Source organism: Pelodiscus sinensis, chromosome 1 (genome assembly GCF_052426305.1).
Source record: "Pelodiscus sinensis isolate ZL-2025 chromosome 1, ASM5242630v1, whole genome shotgun sequence".
Lineage (NCBI taxonomy): Eukaryota > Metazoa > Chordata > Testudines > Trionychidae > Pelodiscus > Pelodiscus sinensis.
In genome coordinates, this window is record NC_143052.1 from 47,895,990 (window position 1) to 47,918,828 (window position 22,839).

Genomic DNA, 22,839 nt, shown 5'->3' on the forward strand with positions numbered 1-22,839 from the left:
CACCTGGTTCGGTGGCCTGTAGCAGACACCAACCACAACATCACTGCTGTTTGCTCCTTTAAACCTGACCCATAGACTTTCAACAAGTTTTTCTCCCTCTTTATACTGGAGTTCAGAGCAATCATAGTGCTCTCTTACATATAGTGCAACTCCTTCTCCTTTTCTCCCCTGCCTATTCTTCCTGAACAATCTATACCCTTCCATGACAGCGCTCCAGTCATGCGAGTCATCCCACCAAGTCTCTGTTATCCCAATTAAATCATATTTCTTGGTCTGGGCCAGGGCCTCCAGTTCTTCCTGCTTGTTGCCCAGGCTTCTCGCATTAGTGTACAAACACTTCAGGTAACCAGTTGATTGCACTATCTTCTCCATTCGAAACTGGGGTCATCCTTTCTCGCTCCTTGCTCTATGCATTTCTTCCCGGTATCTGACTTTCCCACTCCCCTCAGGGTTTTGGTCACCGTCCCCCGACGAACCTAGTTTAAAGCCCTCCTCACTAGGTTCGCAAGCCTGCCCGCGAAGATGCTCCTTCCTCTCTTCGTTAGGTGGATCCCATCTCTTCCTAACAATCCTTGTGCCCGGAACAGAGTCCCATGGTCGAAGAAACCAAAGCCCTCTCTGCGACACCACCTGCGCAACCACGCATTTACGTCCTCAATTCGACGATCCCTGCCCAGTCCTTTCCCTTCAACAGGGAGGATGGACGAGAACACCACTTGCGCTCCAAAGTCTTGGATCCTTCTTCCCAGCGCTACATAATCCGCAGCAACCCGCTCAAGGTCATTCTTGGCCGTATCATTCGTTCCTACATGGAGAAGCAGGAAGGGGTAGCGATCTGAAGGTTTGATCAGCTTGCTAAGCCTCTCAGTGACATCCCGAATGCGAGCTCCCGGTAAGCAGCACACCTCTCGAGATTCCAGGTCCGGACGGCAGAGGGATGGCTCAGTCCCTCTTAGGAGGGAGTCCCTGACCACCACCACCCGTTGTTTCCTTTTGGGGGTGGTGGCCGTGGAACCCCCATCCCTAGGACTACGCATCCCATGCCTTTCAGTAGATGGTGCTCCCTTCTGGTTTCTACCTTGTGAGGTCCCTTCCAGAGCTTTCAGCTCTGCAGAGCCTGTGGAGAGAGCTTGAAAGCGATTGCTTACCTCTATAGCATCGGGGGAATCCCGTGCTGGCCTTTTTCCCCTTCTAGAACCTTTAACAATTTGCTCCAAATGGTCATTGAACATTGAAATGAAACAGGTATTAATAGAAACAAGCAAAAAAGAGCATTTTTAACAGTCTGATTATAAATCACTTCCCCTATCAACTGATATACTTTTATTCTTTAGACGTAGGAATCTTATAATTTTACTAATTCTCCAGTATCCATAGAGTCTTCAAGGGTAGGTAAGACCTGAATTTCAAATGCAAAAACAAATAATAATTTTTTCTGGCTTCCAGAATAAAAAATAGCAACCTAACTCTTCGTTCTGCATAACTTTTTATTTGCATTGTCTCTTTATAAAAATATTCCATGATCCTAGAGCACTTTCTTTTGTCTCAATAGATTTATAGTTCTGGGATAACTTATTTCATAGCCAAACTGTTATGAACTGTTTTTAGACAAAAGCCAACTGTCAATGTCCGAAACAAAACAACCAATCAAAGCTACCAGTAAGGCTCATAGGAAAAGGACTCACCCAATTTTGATGAGACTAGAATCTGATTTAACATTATTACTCTCATTGTTTAATGTAACCTGCTTCACTGTTTATTGCCATTTTTTTCAGTGTGAAAGGGGTAGTACATGGTAGCAAGACAACATGTGTTGTTTGTGATTCCTGTGAATTTTGGAAGATGTGAAAATAATGACTATTTGGCCAGAGCCTACACCATATACATTTAAAATTTGCCTTCCAAAACAGCAGGTTTAGATTGTATTATTATATTAAGCAAACAGCTCCAGCAGTCAGTGAATCTCCATTTTTTCAATATTCCAAGAGCTGGGATAAAAATATACAGTGTCATGCCCCAGTATATTTTTTTCTTTCCCTGCTCATACACAATATTGCATAATGGGATCCTAGTACAAGGTGCCGCTGAAGCATAAACAAACAAAAGAACATGGAGAGGATGAGGTTCAGATAAGTGATTTTTTTGCTTGGATTTAAGGAAGAGCAACAGGACAAGATATATTCATAACATACAAAGTCACATTGATGTAAATCATGAGTAACTTTATTGGGAGTTAGTTCAGTATAACTGAGAGCTGAATTTGGTTACCCAAGGCGTGCTCTTGAGAACTGTCTGAAAACCAGGAAACTTTATAGTCTATAATCCTGAAAACACCAGGAAATTAATAGCTCCTTTCAACTCCCACTTTTTGGCTGTGCTAATGCATTGTTTTTTGGCCAGGTAACAGCTGTGAAAAGAAGAATACTTTCCCATTACAAATATAAAAGTGCCCTACCATGCAGAAAGTTTATAAAGATCATTCATTGGGACCATTTAATTGTTTTATTTATTTTAAAAAAATTAACATTCTGTGCACAGTTCATGTGTAGTCACCAAAACATTGGCTAAAACCATTGACTTAAACAAAAAAAAAAACCCAAAACTTAAATAAAAGCTAAAGTCATTGACTTAAACAACACTTTATGGCAAGGATAAAGGATAAAAAATCTTTCTCTAGGTTATATGGTATAAGTGCATGAACAAATAGATTTAATAGAAGTAGGTTCCAACATATTCAGCTTGATCCTAATCCTGCTCTCAGTGAAGTCCATAGCAAAATGCCCAACAACTTCATTGGTGCAAGATTAAGTCCTTTGCTTCTAGCACATTCTCTTGGAAATTCCTTGTCCTAACACATTAGGACATGTTTTATTACTTTGCATAAGGAAACAAACCAGCAACGGTGAGTCAGTGTTCTCCATGCCTAATCATTTGCTTGTTATGAAATATGGCAATCTGTAAATCCCAACACAAAAAGATATAATAAGACATAAGAGTCTTTAGAAAAAAATCACGTGCTTCTAATTTAATCTAAAATGTTGGTAAACTCCAGGTTATGCTAAACTCTTCACCTTCTTTTAGTCAGATAAGAAGAAAAATCTATGGGAAGGTCAGAATTTAAGTGATTATCAATACATATCCGATTTTTGACTCCTTCACACTGCTTTTATATTGGTATAACTTTAAGTGACACCATTTTAAAACTAGTGCCCTAGAAGGGAGACTACATTTGAAGGTACTTTCCTGGATTCAAAAGATCTAGGTACTGTGTAGACACAGAAGTCACCATGATGTGTCACTGGCAAATGAAAATCCAGTGCAGCATGTAAAGTTTACTTTGAGCTAGGCTTCTAAAAGGAGAAGGGATAGGAAATAGGCAGGCATGTAGATTCATACAGTCATGCTTTGTCTACACTGCAGGGTTTTTGTGCAAGAAGCTTTTTGTGGAAGAGATCTTCTGCAAAAACTTCTTGTGCAAAAGCGTGTCCACATCTCAAAGTGATGTGCTTTTGTGCAAGACAGCATCCACACTACATGGACACTCTTGTGCAAGAAAGCTCTGATGGCCACAGAATGGCCATCAGATCACCTGTGCTTTTTGCGATATGCTCTTTTTGCACAAGAAACCCGTTGAGCATCCACACACACCTTCTTGCGTAAGAACTTTTGCGCAAAAAGAAGGTATACCTACACCGCAAAAATCCCTCTGATCCGTCGATTGACTGTAGATTTTCTTGTGCAAAAATATGCTTGAGGTGTGGACATTCCGCGGGTTTTTGTGCAAAAACAGATGTTTTTGCGCAGAAACCCTGGCTGCGTCTACACTGGCAGCTTCTTGCGCAAGAACTGTTTGGGAGAAGAGTTCTTGCGCAAAAAGTGTTCCACAAGAGTGCATCTACACTGGCATGTGCTTTTGCACAAGAGATGTGCTTTTGTGCAAGAGCGTCTATGGCAGTGTGGATGCTCTCTTGTGCAAGAAAGCTCTAATGACCATTTTAGCCATAGGGGCTTCTTGCTCAAGAAATTCATGTTGCCTGTCTATACTGCCCTCTTGTGCAAGAGCTCTTGCGCAAGAGGGCTTATTCCTCGTGGGGAAAGGAATAACTCTTCTGGAAGAAGCCCTGTTTTCCGATGCTAGACTGTAAATTTACTTGTGCAAGAACTCGCATGCAGTGTAGACACCCGGCAAGTTTTTGCACAAGAACAGCTGTTCTTGTGCAAGAAGCCGCCAGTGTAGATGTAGTCCTGTAGTGTAGACATAGCCTCAGAGATTTTAAGGCCACAAATGATCCGATCATGTGGCCTAACACTCTCCCTCACACAGGCTAAAGAGCCTTACCAAATAATGTCTATGTGAGGGAATGAGAGGCGGGCCTGGCAGTGCAGGGATTAAAAAAGGCCTGACTAGCCCTGCCCTGTTTTATCTGCAGCCAATGCCAGGCCTGGAGAGAGAATAAAAGAGAGGAACTTGGCTCAGTTAGGGGCTGACCAATGAAGAGACAGGAGCTGGTTCTGCCATCTGCAGGACCTGAGCCAGAGCTGTCTACTGGGTCAGCCATAGGAGCACATAAGACTCCAACCCCTGCCCCAGTACAAAGGGGGAGAACCAGAAGGAACCTTCACTGAAGGAAATTGTACTCTTGGGCTACACCCCAAACTGAAGAACCAGACTCTGATAAGAGGCTGGAATTCCTAGGCCCAAGGCCTCAGTGGCAGGGGCCTACTCCCCAGGCCACCAGCTAACTCTGGGACCTAACTACTAGGCCACCCTGCTGCTTGGGGGACTTGGCCACAGTCTACAATTCCATAAAGTATGCTTGTGCTATGGCATCTCTTTTAGAAAGATACCCAGGCTTGATTTGAAGAGTGCAAGTGATGGAGAATCGATCATATTCCCAGATAAGCTGTCCTGGTAGTTAATTACCCTCACTGTTAAAAAGTAGTTCTGACTAAGTATTTCAAAGCAATGAAACAAATGAGAAATTACAAAAACAAATAAATTAATATAAAATTCACTGAAAAATATCCAGCAGGTTAATCATGGAGAAGGAAAAAAGAAGGGTGAATTGTTATAAAGCCACATTCACATTCCCCTACTCCAAAAGGAAAAGGCAGTATGGGCTGCAGCCTGATCATTACTCCAGCGCCTTTGCACTCCACCAGCAGTACAAAGGGGCCTGACTGTGGATCTAATAGCATGCTGCAGCTGGGGGAGAGAGGGCATAGTTAGCTGTACTGCACGCTCTGCTGACCCATCACATAGAGCTATCACAGGGACACGCTGTAGCGTGCTGAGCACTGGTGATCCCCTGGCCTTACTGCCCTTGTTCCAAGCTGGCGGAAGTTATGGATGCTTCAACATACACTCAGGGTCAAAACAGCCTCTAGGATCACTGGGATCAGGGAAGTACAAAATTGGTTTGAATCCACCTTTCTTCCTGCTCTGCTCTCCCTCCCCCTGCCAGCAGAATTGTGGCACAACCTGGGATATGTTACCATGTGTGATTAAAAAAGGCATAGCTACGTGTGCTATGTTCACATGACAAACACACTCCTCCAGTTCACAATGTCTTCTGAATAATCTACTTTTTAAAGTAATCGTGCTGCTTTGTTCTTCTAGCAGGAATCAGCGGTTCCCATCCAGAACTTCCTTGTGGCATGAGTCAGGAGACAGCATCGCAAGGACCATGAGATAATTCCTGCAAGAGCCAGAAGAAAGTAGTTAAGTGTGCAGCTTGTATCAGTTATGTACAACCCAGCAGCCAGCTCTAATTGCATTCTACAAAAAATGCAGGTAATTGTGTGACTCCCATTAGCATAGTGTCTTAGCAGCTCACCATCTTTAATGTATTTATCCTCCCATCATAGCTGTGATGAAGGAAATCGAAGTGATGCACCCCATTTTACAGATTGGTGACTGAGGCACAGAGACACGAAAGCCTAGATCCTGAAAGATATTTAGACACCTAACTCCCATTGATTTCACTGACTCATGCTCTGATTCTCCAAGCTCACGAGGAGAGCTTTAAATTAGGTTCAAAGAAGGCAGGTGACACAAGCCCATAGGTTAGCATAAAAAAGGGGCTAGATGTGGGCAATGTTCCCTCTAATTTTTCCCACCCATGTGTGGAATGAATTTTGTTATGTGCACCAATATGGAAGTTATGTAACAACTCACCTCCTTACTGGTGCACATAGGAAAATACATGTGGCAGGACAAGGCTGAGGGGTTCAGAGTGGGACAGAGAGTTGGGACATGGGGGGGGGGAGTGCTCTGGCTGGGGTGGCACTGGGGATGAGGACTTTGGGGTGCCCCAGGACTAAAGTGGGAGAGAAGACTCCCCCAACTCTCTCTCCCTGCTGAAACACTTGAGAGGGGGGCGAGGAGAAGAGGTGCCTCTCTCCAACTGCAACAGCTTTGGGCTGGGACTGGGTTGGGACCAGGGGAGAGACTGGGAGAGGTGGACTGGGGTGTAGAATAGGGGTGCTGCAGCACATCTGGGGTGTGGAGAGTGGCATCCCTCCCCGCCACAGCCCTGAGCACCCACATGGCTCTTAATAGTCAGCTGCACAGCTTCACAATTTAGAGGGAATTTAGATTGTGGGGTAAGAGATGGAAAATTACAACAAAGTCATAGGAGCAACAAGAGGGAAATCAGTGAGGGAAATCTGTTCAACATCTTAAATGTCTATATACAAATGCAAGAAGTATGGTGAATAAACAGAAATTAAACAGGAAGTATTAGTACATAAACTAAACAATGACTTAATTGATATCACAAAGTCTTGATGAGATAAAACTCACTACTGGATTATTAGTACAATTGAACCTCTCTAGTGTTGCACCCTCGGGACCTGACTAGTGCCAAACCAGAGAATTTGCTGACCCCGGGGAGGTCAATGTTGTCTAGCAGAGTTACCAACACTTCCACTGCTTATTGGGCTCTTAGAAGACATTTAAGGGTGAATTAGGGCTAAATAACAGCATATAACACAGGGAGCCAGGACTTTTAGCTGTAAACAAATTCTATAGGACTGTGGAAAACTTGGCCACGCCCATGATAAATGGACATCTGGATAACTAAAATCATGCAAGATCACAGCTGTTGCCGGATCAGAGAGTGTCAGACTAGAGAGGTTCAACCTTTCTAGGAGGTTATAGATTCTTCAGGAAGATCAGTCAGAGAAAAAAAGGGAGGAGATTTTGCATTCTAAATCAAGAATATATACACTTGTTCGGAGGTCCAAAAGGGGGGACTTTTTTGTAGCATGTACAGAACATTCCCCATTGGCAACATAATGTTGCCAATGTTGGCGCTTAATTTTTTAAATTCATTTTCATACAGAAACAGCTAATGAAAAGTGAACAAAGGAAATGAATCATAGTTTGTCTGTGTTTCTGTAAGCTGTATGCTTCATGGCATTCCCAATAGAATTTTACAACGAGGTAATTTTATGCCTTGTAACGGTTACAAGCCTGGACAGTGCTACATAGACATAGTGTATTCCAGTGGGAGTAACGGCCATCACACACAGAAGACCTATGTGAATAGGGAGAGGACAGAAGCAAGGGACCAGAGTGGACAGCAAAAAGTAGAAGGAGTAAATGGAATTGGTGAAAGTAATCATGTAATATTAGAATTGACTACTTTGAGCCCACTCATCATTTTATATCCAAATAAATATCTTAAGTTTATTTTAATCTTATTTTATAGTCATGCTTGTATTTTATTTAACAATAATGAATCATTGTTGTAATACGTTGTAAAATATACTCTGAACTTGTCCTTGTTGAACCTAATTAAAAAAGGGGCAGAGAATAAAACAGAAAATATTTTATTGCCTCTATGTAAAACCATGGTACGCCTACATCTTGAATACTATGTACAGATGTGGTCGCCTCATGTAAAAAAAGATATATTGGCATTGGAAAAGGTTCAGAAAAGGACAACAAAAATTATTAAGGGTTTGGAACGGGTCTCATATAAAGACAGATTAAAAAAACTTGGACTTTTCAGCTGAGAAAAGAGGAAACTAAGGGGGATATGATAGTGGTCTATAAAATCATGACTGGTGTGGAAAAAGTGAATAAAGAAAAATAATTTACTTATTCCCATAACCTAAGAATTAGGGGTCTCCAAATGAAATTAATAGGCAGTGGGTTTATAACAAACAAAAGGAAGTTGTTCTTCAGTCAATGCACAGTCAACCTGTGGAACTCCTTGCCAGAGGATGTGGTGAATCATAGAATACTAGGACTGGAAGGGACCTCGAGAGGTCATTGAGTCGAGTCTCCTGCCCTCATGGCAGGACCAAGTACTGACTAGACCATCCCTGATAGACATTTATCTAACCTACTCTTAAATATCTTCAGAGAAGGAGATTCTACAACCTCCCTAGGCAATTTATTCCAGTGTTTGACCACCCTGACAGTTAGGAACTTTTTCCTAATGTCCAACCTAAACCTCCCTTGCTGCAGTTTAAGCCCATTGCTTCTTGTTCTATCTTCAGAGGCCAAGATGAACAAGTTTTCTCCCTCCTCCTCATGACACCCTTTTAGATACCTGAAAACTATCATGTCCTCACTCAATCTTCTCTTTTCTAAACTAAACAAACCCAATTCTTTCAGCCTTCCTTCATAGGTCATGTTCTCTAGACCTTTAATCATTCTTGTTGTTCTTCTCTGGACCCTCTTCAATTTCTCCACATCTTTCTTGAAATGCGGTGCCCAGAACTGGACAGAATACTCCAACTGAGGCCTAACCAGCGCAGAGTAGAGGGGAAGAATGACTTTTCATGTCTTGCTCACAACACACCTGTTAATGCATCCCAGAATCATGTTTGCTTTTTTTGCAACAGCATCACACTGTTGACTCATATTTAGCTTGTGGTCCACTATAATCCCTAGATCCCTTTCTGCCGTATTCCTTGCTAGATAGTCGCTTTCCATTCTGTATGTGTGAAACTGATTGTTCCTTCCTAAGTGCAGCACTTTGCATTTGTCTTTATTAAACTTCATCCTGTTTACCTCAAACCATTTATCCAATTTGTCCAGATCATTTTGAATTATGACTCTATCCTCCAAAGCAGTTGCAACCCTTCCCAGCTTGGTATCGTCTGCAAACTTAATAAGCGTACTTTCTATGCCAATATCTAAATCGTTGATGAAGATATTGAACAGAGCCGGTCTCAAAACTGACCCCTGAGGAACCGCACTTGTTATACCTTTCCAGCAGGATTGAGAACCATTAATAACTACTCTCTGAGTATGGTTATCCAGCCAGTTATGCACCCACCTTATAGTAGTCCCATCTAAGTTGTATTTGCCTAGCTTATTGATAAGAATATCATGCAAGACCATATCAAATGCCTTACTAAAATCTAGGTATACCATGTTCACCGCTTCTCCCATATCCACAAGACTTGTTATACTATCAAAGAAATCTATCAGATTGGTTTGACATGATTTGTTCTTTACAAATCCATGCTGGCTGTTCCCTATCATTTTACCACCTTCCAGGTGTTTTCAGATGATTTCCTTAATTACTTGCTCCATTATCTTCCCTGGCATAGAAGTTAAACTAACTGGTCTGTAGTTTCCTGGGTTGCTCTTGTTTCCCTTTTTATAGATGGGCACTATATTTGCCCTTTTCCAGTCTTCTGGAATCTCTACTGTCTCCCATGATTTTCCAAAGATGATAGCTAGAGGCTGAGTTACCTCCTCTATCAGTTGCTTGAGTATTCTAGGATGTATTTCATCAGTCCCTGATGACTTGCAGGCATCTAACTTTTCTAGGTGATTTTTAACTTGTTATTTTTTTATTTTATCTTCTAAACCTACCCCCTTCCCACTAGCATTCACTACGTTAGGCATTCCTACAGACTTCTCGGTGAAGACCGAAACAAAGAAGTCATTAAGTATCTCTGACATTTCCAAGTTTCCTGTTACTGTTTCACCTTCCTCACTGAGCAGTGGTCCTACCCTGTTCTTGGTAGGCTAGGACTTTAACAGGGCTCAAAAAAGAGCTAGATAGATTCATTGAGGTTAAGTTCATCAATGGTTATTAGCCAGGCTGGGTACGGACAGTGTCTCTAGCATCTGTTTCTCTGGATGTGGGTGACAGAGGAGGGATCGTGTGAGGATAACCTGTTGTGTTCCCTCCCTCTGAGGCATCTCATATTGGCCACTGTGAGCGGACAGTATACTGGGATAGATGGACCATTTGTCTGACCCAGTATGGCCATTCTTATGTTTTTATTAGATTTCTTTTGGCCCAATCCTCTAATTTGTCTAGGTCACTCTGTACCTTATCTCTGCCCTCCAACATATCTACCTCTCCCCCTAGTTTAGTGTGATCTGCAAGCTTGCTGAGGATGCAATCTATCCCCTCATCCAGGTAATTAAGAAAAATGTTGTACAAAGCCGACCCAAAACCAATCCTTAGAGCACTCCACTTGAAACCGACCGCCAACCAGACTTCGAGCAGTTGATCACTATACATTGGGCCTGACAATCTAGCCAGATTTCTATCCACCATACAGTACATTTATCCAATCCATACTTCCTTATCTTGCTGACAAGAATATTGTCGGTGAACATCTCCTGCATTTGATTTAATTTGTGGGATTTTGCCTTAGGCAATGTCTACAGTAGCACTTTTGTCTGCATAACTATTTTGCTTCAGATGAGGACCCCCCTCTTCACCACCAAGTAAAATAAGTTACACAGACAGAGGCATTGTTGTGGACAGTGCTGTGTCAGTGGGAGATACTCTTCTTTCGGCCTCACTACCACCGCTCATAGAGGGTCATTTAATTATATCAGTGGGAGAGCTCTCTCCTCTTGGTATAAAGCGGCTACATGGGAGAACTTACAGCTGCACAACTGGATTGGTATAACTGTGCCATTGTACAGGCTGTAGTCTATATATAACTTTTTGTTCTCATTTCGTAATGAGAAAGTTAGCTTTATCAAATATAGTGAGTATAGTGCAAACAAGCAACCCATTGATTAATAAGATTAATTTAAGCATATTTGTCAGCTTCCGTTTGTATGGCAGACATTTGAACATCTATTTCTGAGATGTCTTCAAGTACATACAATGGATCGTGTTGAAGGAAAAACAAAAAAAGGAGGGAAACGGCACCCAGAGGAGGGGGAAAAAGAAGGAGACAGATGAAATGGAGGTCAAGTATTCTTTGCTTAAATTTTTCACATTGAGATGGCTCGATCTCCTAAGAGAACACCATGACATTAACAGAATCGAAAACATTTTTTTCTGCTGTTCATGTGGGGGTACGTCTACACTGCATATTTCAAAATAAGCTATTCTGGAATGGTTATTCTGAAATAGCACATCTACACTGCAGGGAAGCCTCAAAATTAGTCTGAGGCAGGCTTCCCTAATGTAGACATGCTATCTCGATTTAGAGCCCTAGGAAGAATTACTTAGAATGGCCCTGCTGAAGGGTTATTTAGAAATACTAGAAGTGGAGCATCTACACACGCCTTATTTAGAAATAGCTATTTCGGAATAGGCATTATTCTTTGTAGAATGAAGTTTACAGATTTTGGAATAAGCCGTCTGTTATTTCAAAATTATTTTGAAATAATGGAATGGCTGTCTAGATGCTCTCATTGTTATTTTGAAATAACACTAGTTATCTCAAAATAGTGGTGCAGTTTAGACACACCCTGGGTGTCCTTAAATAGGCTATTCTGAAACAACAAGGTGCATTGCTAGGTGTGCCAGAGTATGGGGTCAGCAAATGTATCTAGAAAACATAGAACTTGGTGAATTATTCTTTAAACAGAGTAACCCAAATATTTACAGTAAAAACACTAATCTGCTAGTGTAATATCAGCGCACATATGCAAACAAGTATGAATGTTAGATAAATATGTCCTTTTCAGCTGGGCATGGTAGTCCTGGGCAACGGCTCTTTAAGACACAATACTGCAACTCTTATAATGACTTCCCAGGCTTAATTGAATCCAGAGCAAAACCAAAGTTAAAGCTGTTTCCTTGTAGCACAAAAATTAAAGCGTCTTGGAACCAAAACAAAATTCATTTTAAAAGTACAGTAAAGTAAATTTTGCTCACTTGAAATATGAGAATATTGTTTGTGATGAATGGAGTAGAAGGACCAAACAATCAGTGCCAGAAACTGTGTGTGTAACATGAAAGTTAAGATGTTTGTGTACAGAAAGTAGTACAATAGCTGAGAAAAGGGCTTACCTCGTCTCTCTGAAGTCAACAGCAAAACTCTCTTTGACTTAAACAGTGCAGGATTGCTCCTAAATTAAAAAAAGTTTAAAAAAATACATTCAAGTCAATGATGTTTGAACTTCCAGTTCTCTTGGTTGGTGACACAAGCCTCCTGCAAAAAAGAGATTTATATAAAAGTGAGAGAAAAGATTGACAGAGCCAGATGGGTACCCAGAAGTCACCTACTGCTGGATAGCTCAACAAGTTAAAAAACAGAACACTGGGTGGTCATCACCTGCAGCCCCCAGCTAAAACCTCTCCTACACATCATCAGTGATCTACAACATATGGAAAATAATCTTTCACTTGCACAGACCTTGGGAAGTAGGCCAGACCTCCCAGACAGCCTCTCAAGGTGAAGCAAAATATTTACCAGCAACTGCAAACCATGCAGCAGAAACAGTAACCAATCCCTGTAATAAACCCTGTTGCCAGCTCTGCCTCTAATCTCCACAAGTAACACCATCATAGGACCTAACCATATCAGTTACACCATCAGTGTCTCACTCACCTGTACATCTACTACTGTGATACATGGCATCATGTACTAGCAATGCCCCTCTGCTATGTACATTGGCCAAACCAGACAGTCTCTGCACCAAAGGATAAAATAACACAAATCAAGAATGGTAACATACAAAAAACAGGAGAAGAGCACTTCAATCTCCCTGGACACTCAGGCTATGTCTACACAGCAGTGTTATTTTGGAATACCTGACATTATTCCTAAATAACATAGTCTGCATTTACACAAAAACAGTTATTTTGACAATGTCAAAATAATGTTGAGATGGAGGACTGCTTACTCTGACTCCTGTAACCCTCATTGTATGAGGAGTAAAGATAGTCAGGAGAAGAATGCTCCATTGAAATAATGCTGTGTAGACAGTGCCAAAAGTTGAAATGAGCTACTTCGACTTAAGCTAAGCAATTAACGTAATTCAAGTTGCATAGCTTATTTTGAGTTTAGCCCTGCAGTGTAGAAGTGTTCTCCGTAACAGATTTAAAAGTGTGAATGGTCCTGTAACACCTTAGGCTATGTCTATTCTGCAAGCTTATTTTGAAATAACTCACATTATTTTTAAATAACAGAAGGAAAAACTATGTAACACTTTAAAGACCAACAAGATGGTGTAATAGGTGATGAGCTTTCATGAGCAAGACCCACTTCCTCAGATCATCTGGCCCACGGAAGCTCATCACCTATTAAACCATTTTGTTAGTCTTTAAAGTGCTACAAAGTTTTTCCTTTTGTTTTAGCAAGATCAGACTAACATGGCTACCTCTGTATTACTATTTAAATAACAGAGGGTATGTCTACACTAGCTCGTTAGTTCGAGCTAGGTAGGGTAATTAGGGCAAGCGGAGTTGCAAATGAAGCCGCCTTAGTCCCGCAAATCCCCCTTAGTCCAAACTCCGTGCCTGCGGCTACACATGAAGATCCTAATTCGAACTACTGTTATTCCTCGTGGAGCTACCTGTATATCCACAAGGAGTAACAGTAGTTCGAATTAGGATCTTTAATTCGAACTACCTACTCCGTGCTGCGTGTAGCCGCGGGCACGGAGTTCGGACTAAGAGGGATTTAAAAATGATGGCACCCGGGAACATGCAATTGAAGCCCAGGATATTTAAATCCCGGGCTTCATTTGCAACTCCGCTTGCCCTAATTACCCTATCTAGCTCGAACTAACAAGCTAGTGTAGACGTATCCAGAGTGTGTGTCTACCCAGCAAGCCTGCTATTTTGAAATAATTGCAAAATAATGGGCTTCTTACTCTGACTTCTTTAACCCTCATTTCATGAAGAGTAAGGGAAATTGGAGTAAGAGTGTTCTTCCTTCAAATTTCTGCTATGTAGACAGCACCAAAATCCGAGTTAAGCTACTTCAACTTCAGCTATGCAATTAACATAACTGAAGATGTGTATCTTAACTCGACTTTAGCCTGCAGTGTAGATGTACCCTTAGAGACTAACAATATAGATAGTATCACGAGCTTTCGTGGGCACAACCCACTTCTTCAGATGAATGGAGCAAGGGGTCCAGAGGTACAAATAAATAGCAGAAAAAGAGGAGAGAGGGGGAGGGAAAGAAAAAAAACCTTGTTAATTAAGGTGTCTGTGCTAAATGAGGCAAATAGAGTGTGCTCCCATCATCCTCCCACAGTGTAGATGCTGCGGTGGCTCAGTTTAAGGTAAGCCAAATTCAGCTACACATCTTGGCATACCTTTAAGCCAACCTGCCAGGTTTAGTGTAGACCAAGCCTTAACCTTAATGGTGCTACAGGGTTTCTCATTGTCTTTTAAGAGATTTGTACGTGAATATATTTTAAACTAGTATTATATGTTTTCCTAATATATAGTTTGTATGCCTCCTGCATTCAAACAGTATTGGCCATACTAGCTATAAAACTGAAGCAGCCATTCAGCCTGGCCCATCAATGTAGGTGTCAACCATTGCCTGAGCAATAAGTGGCCAGTACAGCTGGAGAAGCTCATGGCAAAAGTTGAAGACTAGAGGTAACATTATAACCCTACCTGTGATCACTTTCCATATCATCTGGAGGAGCAGATCTAAAGACTTGGTCAATGTGAAGTTAAAATCTCTGGGGGATTGGGACTGGCTGAGTTTTTGACACATGGCTCTGCCTGAAAGACATGAGGAGTAAGGACTCCTTGAAGACTGGAGGATTCAATGCTTTCTGCTTTATAACACTAACATTTGCTGTTTATTTCTGAATGTTTGATGAAATAACACATTTTGAAGAAGAAAATCAGAGAGACACCCTGCCAGCAGCCGTTTCCTCACCTCTTTCTCCAGAGCAGCAGCCAGTTCCAGCCCCCTGCAGCCTCCTTGAAGCTGTGCACAGCAAGATGAATGGAACTGGAGTGTGTCTATTGCAGGGAGCTGCAAGGCATCAAGAGATCAGTCTCTGAGGAGAAGCAAGGTGTGAAGTAATCCTGAAAGAAGGAGGAAAAGGGGACAGAAAGGGGAGCAGCTTTCAGTGGGAGAGAGAAGGAAGCAGAACTAGTAATGAGGAGGAAAGTTTGGAGAAGCGTATAGATAGGGAGAGCCCTGAGGCAGAAAGGGATTCTGGGAACAGCACTTTTCAAAGGATGATTTCTCTGATGACCTCAGACGGATTCAACGGCCACTATAGGTACTTCTATATACTGCACACATTTTTGGTTATTTTCTGTTTGAGAATTTTCTGCTCTTCCTCAACAGAGTATCTGAAGTCATCATCAGCTTTAACATAACATCCCTATGAGGTAGGAAATATCCCAGTTGGGGAACGAAGGCACAGAGAGATTAAGAGACATGACAGATCACAGAAGAAGTCTCCTGATCTCCTAAAATCCAGTCCTGTGCCTTAACTATAAACTTATTCTTCTTTCTTAGTCCTTTTTTTTTCACACCCTCTAAGGTGAAAATCATCTAAAATTCACCAGAATGCACACATGACCTTCTAGCAGCTCTCAAACCTCAGTGTATTTAGAGAATTATCCTTGGCAAATGTCATCTAAATAGGGATGTAAGCGACTAATCAACTAAGCAAAAGTTTATCAGATAGTCGACACACTAGTTGACTAGTTGCTTCCCCACCTCTCCTCTACCCCCCCCCCCCCGGGTGCCTCTATCACAAAGAGGCAATGGGGGGTGGGAGGTTGAGAAGAGGAGAGGGTGGTGGAGGGAGCCAACCTAAAACCTGATTTTCTCCAGCTCTGTAGGAGGGGGCAGCGGTATGGCCCGCTGGGGCTCTTGTACATTTCAAAGAGGAAGTGCCCGTGTGGAGCCCGGGGTCAGTGGAACTCTGTGCTGGCCCAAGGCTCCATGCAGCATTTCAAAGGTGGAATGCAGAAGTCCTTACTGATTAATTGAATAGTTGATTGAATTCCCATCATCTATATGATTAGTTAATTAATCAAAATTTAACATTCCTACTTCAAAATTGTTAAACTTACCCCTTCCCCCCTCTACAGAAAAAGACATTCATTATTTTAGTCCCAGGCCTTCACTACATCAAATGATCCTAGTCTCTGCATTGTAAATATTGATGCTTACAAAAAAAGTTTATAAGGACCAGGGAGGATTGAATGGAAAAAAAAAAAAAAAAAAACAATGTTGAGCCCATCATTCAGAGGCATTCAGACTCATTCTAGTTAAGGGACCCTATCTTACATGGCTGGAATGTACAACTTGGAGCCTTTTCAAATAAAATTGTTTTGGAAGATCTTTTTCCTCTTCATTAGTTTCACCAGCGAAGCTTGCTTGGCTGTCCCAGATAAACACACATTTCACCAAGAACAATTTATAACAGCCTTATTCTAATCTTGTTTATAGAAATTTTACATTGGTGTTGACTTTAGCAGAGTCACTGCTGATTTACATTGTTGCCAGTGAGATCAAAATCAGGCCTTGAATAATTACAGTACATTATGAGATTTACTAAAGGGGGAAATGTCAAAGCATCTTAGATTTTATTTTAATCTATACAGCACTAGACATTCCTATTTAAATTGAAAATGTCATTCCATAAAACATCTGTGCAAGCAACAACAAACACAAAAAAAACCACTTATCTGTTTCAGAAGATCACTTTTCACTAGTTGGTTTCACTTAATAAGGGCCTGGTCATAGATGGTTTGTGTATCCAAAACTGCTTTGATTGTTAGGCTGCTCTGATTGATGCTGGATACCAAACACATACTGATTGATATCATGATCAGAGAAACAAAAAAGAGGGTTATAGCCGTCTTTGCTCCCAGAATCAGGTATTATGCTAAGTGCCATTTAGCCAGACTAGAAAATTAAGCCCCTTGTCTTTTTTTCTGCTCTACTGCTTTCCAAATATTTCTCCTCCTTTGGATAATTTCATTCTCATAATACTAGTTTATATTATTCCACATTGAATCATTTCCTGCCATTTTCCTTTCTAGTTCCCTGTGCTCACAGCACGCCCAGTTTTGTATCTGCAAATTCAATTAACATTCTGTTTACCTGTTATTCCAGATTATTATAAGTGTGACCACAATGAACAGAGTTGAAAGGATAATATTTTTACACCATGTTATTTTGAATGGGATGCTCATTCCAGCCAAAGTCTGTACTGTTGACATTACATCTGTTTCTTTGTATCTAAAGCAGAAAAATTAAACACACACCCATCACCTTTAGCCTGCTTGATCTATTTCATGTCATTACATGCTCAGTCTCATTTCTGGGATTTCCTCTTGTCTTTTGCAGTAACAATCCCCTCTGCTGAATCAACATTTTGTTTTTCAAGAATAGTTACCTTATTCTTTTGAACTACATCCCCCACCAGAATGTTATTTGTAAATCTCTACTAAATTTCAGGCTGGGAGGAGCTGGGTTGTTTACAGTTAATGAATTGAAGTTGCTAATCTCTTCCTGCATCTGATTCAAATATAAATTAAAAAATGTGTGCTTTGTAAGGAGTCCAGATAGAAATCCCTTCTGTAATATTAAACCACAGCTATGACTCATTCTAAATGCAAAGCTTAGCAAGAACATCAACATCTTTAAAGAGTATGGGGAAAAAATCTGTTAAAATGAATACTAAACTTCCAATTCCCAGCCCATGTGAATAGCTGCTTTCTAGCGAAGATCTATCCCCTCTGATAGGCTAATAAAATTGTGCTGCTATGAATATGAATGATTTGAGCATTCATGTCATTTGGGGTTTAACAGAAATACATTTATGATTGCAGCATCACTGTGTTACACAGTCAAAAGATCGGTGGCCGACAACAAACACCGTAGGCCAAAGTGATAGCGAAGTAAGCAATACAGAACTAGAGGGAAGGGTCAGAATTTGAAGAATGGCCAGCTCTTATGTTAACAGATATTAGCTAAAAATTCTGGTGACCTTAATATATTTAGAAAATGAATGACGTCCTGTCACAGGCACTTTGCCCTCTAAACTATTTACAGATGGAATCCTTTGCCATGGTAATGGTACTTACTAAGTCAGTTAGACTTCTTTTTTTGTGGCAAACTCACCTCCCCCGAGTTTAGATTCCCCCCCCCCCCCCCCCTCATATACTTACTAATTGTTCTATTAGGTACTATCGCTGTTGGAATGACACATAATGTTTCGGTGCTATGCAACCTTCCTTTACAGGAGGTATTGCTGACAGGGACATAACCTCTGGACTGCAGCAAACATTTGGGCCTGCTGATCAGCAGCATAGCTCACTGAGGTCAGTTCATCCTAAATGGGCTTGTGTTGTGTCTACCTTGCTAGTGGGTATATCTAGTACTAAGTATTACATGGACATTTCTAGGACATGCACCACAGTTGGGTAGATTGCTGGGCACTCTGTGGTGGAAGCAGCTGTTTTTCAACCTCACAATGTCTGGAAACGGTGGCAGTAACTGTGTACATACTGACTGTTTCACAAAGTTTTATTTACTGGGGAAGTAGAAAAAGAAGGTATTTTCCAACAATTGTTCTGTTGATGTCTCCCTCAGCATGCTAGTAAGGCTCATGTGTTTTCTTCCTGCTCTCAGTGTTTTGTATGTGTTTTCACAACTGCTGTATCAGTGAATACATATGATATGTGTGTGTAGTGACTGTGTCTGGAAGCTTTATGGTCAGGAGAGACATAAAGCCTTAGTGATAAGGCCAGAATGGAACCACCAGATCATTATATCTGACCTCCTGCTTATCACAGGCCTCCGACACCACCCAGAACCCACCCAAACCCTCAAACTCAAACAAGACCAAAGGCTGACAGCCTGCGAGAGACTAGACTATTATGGGCCACAGGAGAAGCTCAGTTTTTTTAGTACTGAACACATTTATCACACTTTCCAGGATTCACTTGTTCTTAAGGCACTTCCCTACTACTTGAATGGACTGGTCCCAAAGGGACAAGTTTAGACTATCAAATGCAATTGCTGAAATTTATCATTTGAAATCTCCTAGGCCAGTTTTCTATGACTCATAAAGGAGAGAGAGCACACACTAGTTAAAATAAAAAATGTGGTTAGTTGATGTCTCAATAGAGAGTGCAGACTTAATCAAGATAACCTTCAGTTATTCTTCCTCTGAGCTCTGGGTTGTGGGAAGAATCTTTTCTGCATGGCTGGTCTGGGCCTCTGTCACCATCAGGGGATTCTGCTGTTTTTTGTGGGTTCAGGGGTGCATGAGTCCATGACTGAATGCTAGTTTCAGTCTGGGCTTGTGTAAGTGTTTCAATTTTCTCTTTGGTGTATGATCAACCAGGGTAAAATCACTACGCCAAAGTTCCTCTTTTTATTTCACGTTCTCTTCCTAGCTACTGTGTGTTGGTGGCAATAAATCAGAAGGGTAGCATTCCCTGGATTTCATCTTCAGCTGTCCATGTGGGGTCAGTTACTTGTAAATACATTTGTACTGTGGCTTCTTCTCTATCCTTGTGATGTGCTATTGCCCACTGGACTAGCAGAAAGGCTGTTCACAATCATGATTGCAGGTTTACAGCTTTCTGCAGCCTGGGTACTGATATTTGATGCATCTCCCCCTGTCCAGGTTTAATTGGTCCACTCCATTTCAAGCCCTTTTGTGATTTTTTCAGTACCCTCCCTTTGACTATGTTTGGTAGTAAAATTCTCCACTTACCTCTATCCACCGGTTTCCGTATTTTGGTGGATAACCTCTTGGATGGCTGTTTACAGACTGAACTTACTTTTAATGCATTGTTTGTCTGTTACAATAGCTTGTGGGCTTTTACATACACTGGCAAAATAAATAATCTGAAGTAGACTATAATCATGTATCTCAGATTATATATATTTCTGTCATAATAGAGCTATTACATTAACTTGGGCGAAGCTGAGTGCTACTATTATCAATACAGGCTGTTGCAATAAATTAGAGAGAAATTCAAATCTCAAAGTTAGGCAGAAAATAGGTTTTAAGAATCCAGTCTCATTGTGCCAACCTGTTCTCTCTTAATTTCATCTGCTACTAGTCAGTTTGTTTTCTGAGTATTTTTAGCAGCATCAGTGTAAAGGCACAAATATTAAACTCCATCAAAAATACCATCCATGCACTGTAGTATGTCCATACAAAGCATTTCTTCCTCATTTCCTACTCAGGAGAGTAGTTTATTAACAAATCAAATCTCTGTTTGTAGCATTAGTGGTAACAGGGATATTATCCCAACTTTCATTTGCTTCTGCCTCATTTTATTAAGCTCTTTATTTTAGAGCAACTTTAAAGTCTCAATGGGACAAAATATAGTCTTCTCTTCTTTACTCAACCTATTTTCAGAAAACTCTCCATGGGAGTGAATAAAGATATCTAAATTTGGCTGTATAAATGTTCTTCCATATTGGGCCTAATCCAAAGTCCACTGAAATCAATGGAAAGACTTCCGCTGACTTCAGTGGGATTTGAATCCAGTCTTAGATTGCAGTGTTTTTCCCTGCAGTAAAAAAAGGTTAATGATTTTGTAGCAGGTGTCATGATTGCTCTTCAGTCATTCAGTCAAATTGTATTATGCCCATCAATGACCTTCTTAAATAACCATAAATTAGAACATAAGAACGGCCATACTAGACCAGACCAATTGTCCATCTAGACCAGTATTCTCTCTTCCGACAGTGGCCAATGCAACATGCTTCAGAAGGAATGAACAGACCAGGACAATTATTGGGAGATCCATTTCCTGTTGTCCAGTCCCAGATTCTGGATGTCAGATTTTTAGAAAAACCCAGAGCATGGGGTTGCCTCCTTAATCATCTTGGATAATAGACATCGCTGGATCTATCCTCCATGAACTTATCTAATTATTTTTTGAACCCAGTTATAATTTTGGCTTTCACAACTTTGCCTGCATTGTTATAACTATGAACCAGTTTAAGATAATAACAAATGCAAAATTAAAATAGATAGTTATCAGATAGAATGGATGCAAATCTCTCCTCTTCTAATAAATTCAGCAAGAAATCCACAGAAGTCCTAGTTTTGCTGCGATTTAATTAGCAGACCAGCCTGCACTTTTGATACCCCTCGTCAATCCTTTCATTTCAGGGGAACATAACACAAATCAACTAATTCTTTTATCTAGATAGAAGAAAATAGAAAATAAGGGACAGAAAAATATGCTCCAATCCTAGGCTGTGTCTAGACTGCAGAGTTTTTTTTAAAGTAGCCTTTTTTCGAAAAAACTTCACCTGCATCTAGACTACAGCTGCGTTCTTTCAAAATTAAATCGATGGCAGTACTCCTCATTTCACGAGGAAGAACGCCTTTTTTCAAAAGTGCTCTTTCGAAAAAAGGCTTTCTTGAATGCAAATAGGGCTTTTTCGAAAGAGAGCATCCAGACTGCCTAGGTGCTCTCTTTCGAAAAAGCGGCTCACTTTTTCGAAAGAAGAGGTTGCAGTCTAGATGCTCTCTTTCGAAAGAGGCTTGTAGTCTAGACGTAGCCCTAACCTAAGCCTTTTGTCTGTCACAATATCTGACCATTTTTGCAATGATTTGACCTAAATACTGAGACTGTTAAAATAATGTTTTTCCCAAATATGCCTAAGATCAAATAAAAATATTGAGTGATTTATAGGTTTTAACTCTACCACTTTTTTCTTGATAATGTTTAACTGAAAGCATATCTTCAGGAATATTATCCAATCTCTTAATGGATAAAGACTAAATAAAGCTGAAATTTGTTCTCTGTCTGAGTAATGCTCTAATTGTAGAAAGAGGTAATCCTAGAGCTCTGGCCAAGACTCTGTTTGAACTGAAGTGAGCAGCAAGCAAATATTTACGGCCAAGAACCCAGTCTCATATAGGACAATTATGAAATCTGTTTGACCTTGAAAAACTAATAAGGCTGGCTTAAAGACTTGTGCCCTTATTTGTAACAGACTCTCAAAGCTCCTCCTACAGATTGCATAGTTTTATCTTTATGCTGATCTTTGTTAATTTGCCAAAAACTGGACTTAGAAAGCTGTGCTCTCAACTATTTATAACTACTAATGCTTTCAAGTTACGCTCAAAAAAGCAACAGGATATGTTCAGGCCCTTAAAATAATAAAGAACTTGAAGCTCTACTGACTCCAGATTATTTGGGAATTACCTTGCCCTAAAATATTTAATATTTCTGGTTTAACTTTTAAGAGACCAGGATGCTGGACATCTTTTTTATTGCAGTCACTGATTTTAAATTCTGTATTATCATGTGTTGGTTTTTCTCATTAAGTTACATCCTGCCTCAGGGATTTGTTTACCAACTGTTTACTAAATGTTCTACAAGTTACTATTGGAGCTTTGTCACTCTCCATTCTGTGGCTAAATAATTTCTTCTCAAAGAATGAAAATAATGTATCTTAAATTAGTCAGTGACAGTTTTATCATTCAGGACTCTTTAAGAATGCACACTCCATGACTGCAAAAGCTAGATCAATTAAAAAATGGTAGCTGTACCAAGAGGATACAACAGTATAGGGGCATAGCCCCTGAGCAGAGGATGGGAATAGTCTGTCATGGAGCAAGATGCTATACATCAACTGCATGTAGGAGAAGTGGAACTCAGATTTAGAAGGCAAGTGGACTAGGGT

At 40.7% G+C, this 22,839-nt stretch overlaps 2 long non-coding RNA genes across 2 annotated transcripts in view; one reads left to right on the forward strand and one right to left on the reverse strand.

Moving 5' to 3' along the window:
- Positions 1–22,839, forward strand: part of LOC142829510 (uncharacterized) — a 117,665-nt gene that overhangs the window by 48,142 nt on the left and 46,684 nt on the right. The window contains exon 2 of the long non-coding RNA XR_012903944.2: positions 5,621–5,794. This is a non-coding gene — a long non-coding RNA (uncharacterized LOC142829510). The remainder of the gene's footprint in view (positions 1–5,620; positions 5,795–22,839) is intronic.
- LOC112545697 (uncharacterized) lies at positions 2,152–17,197 on the reverse strand. The gene is made up of 3 exons (XR_003089243.3): positions 15,079–17,197; positions 12,240–12,298; positions 2,152–5,699 (listed from the first exon to the last, which is right to left on the reverse strand). It is a non-coding gene; the product is annotated as an uncharacterized LOC112545697 (long non-coding RNA).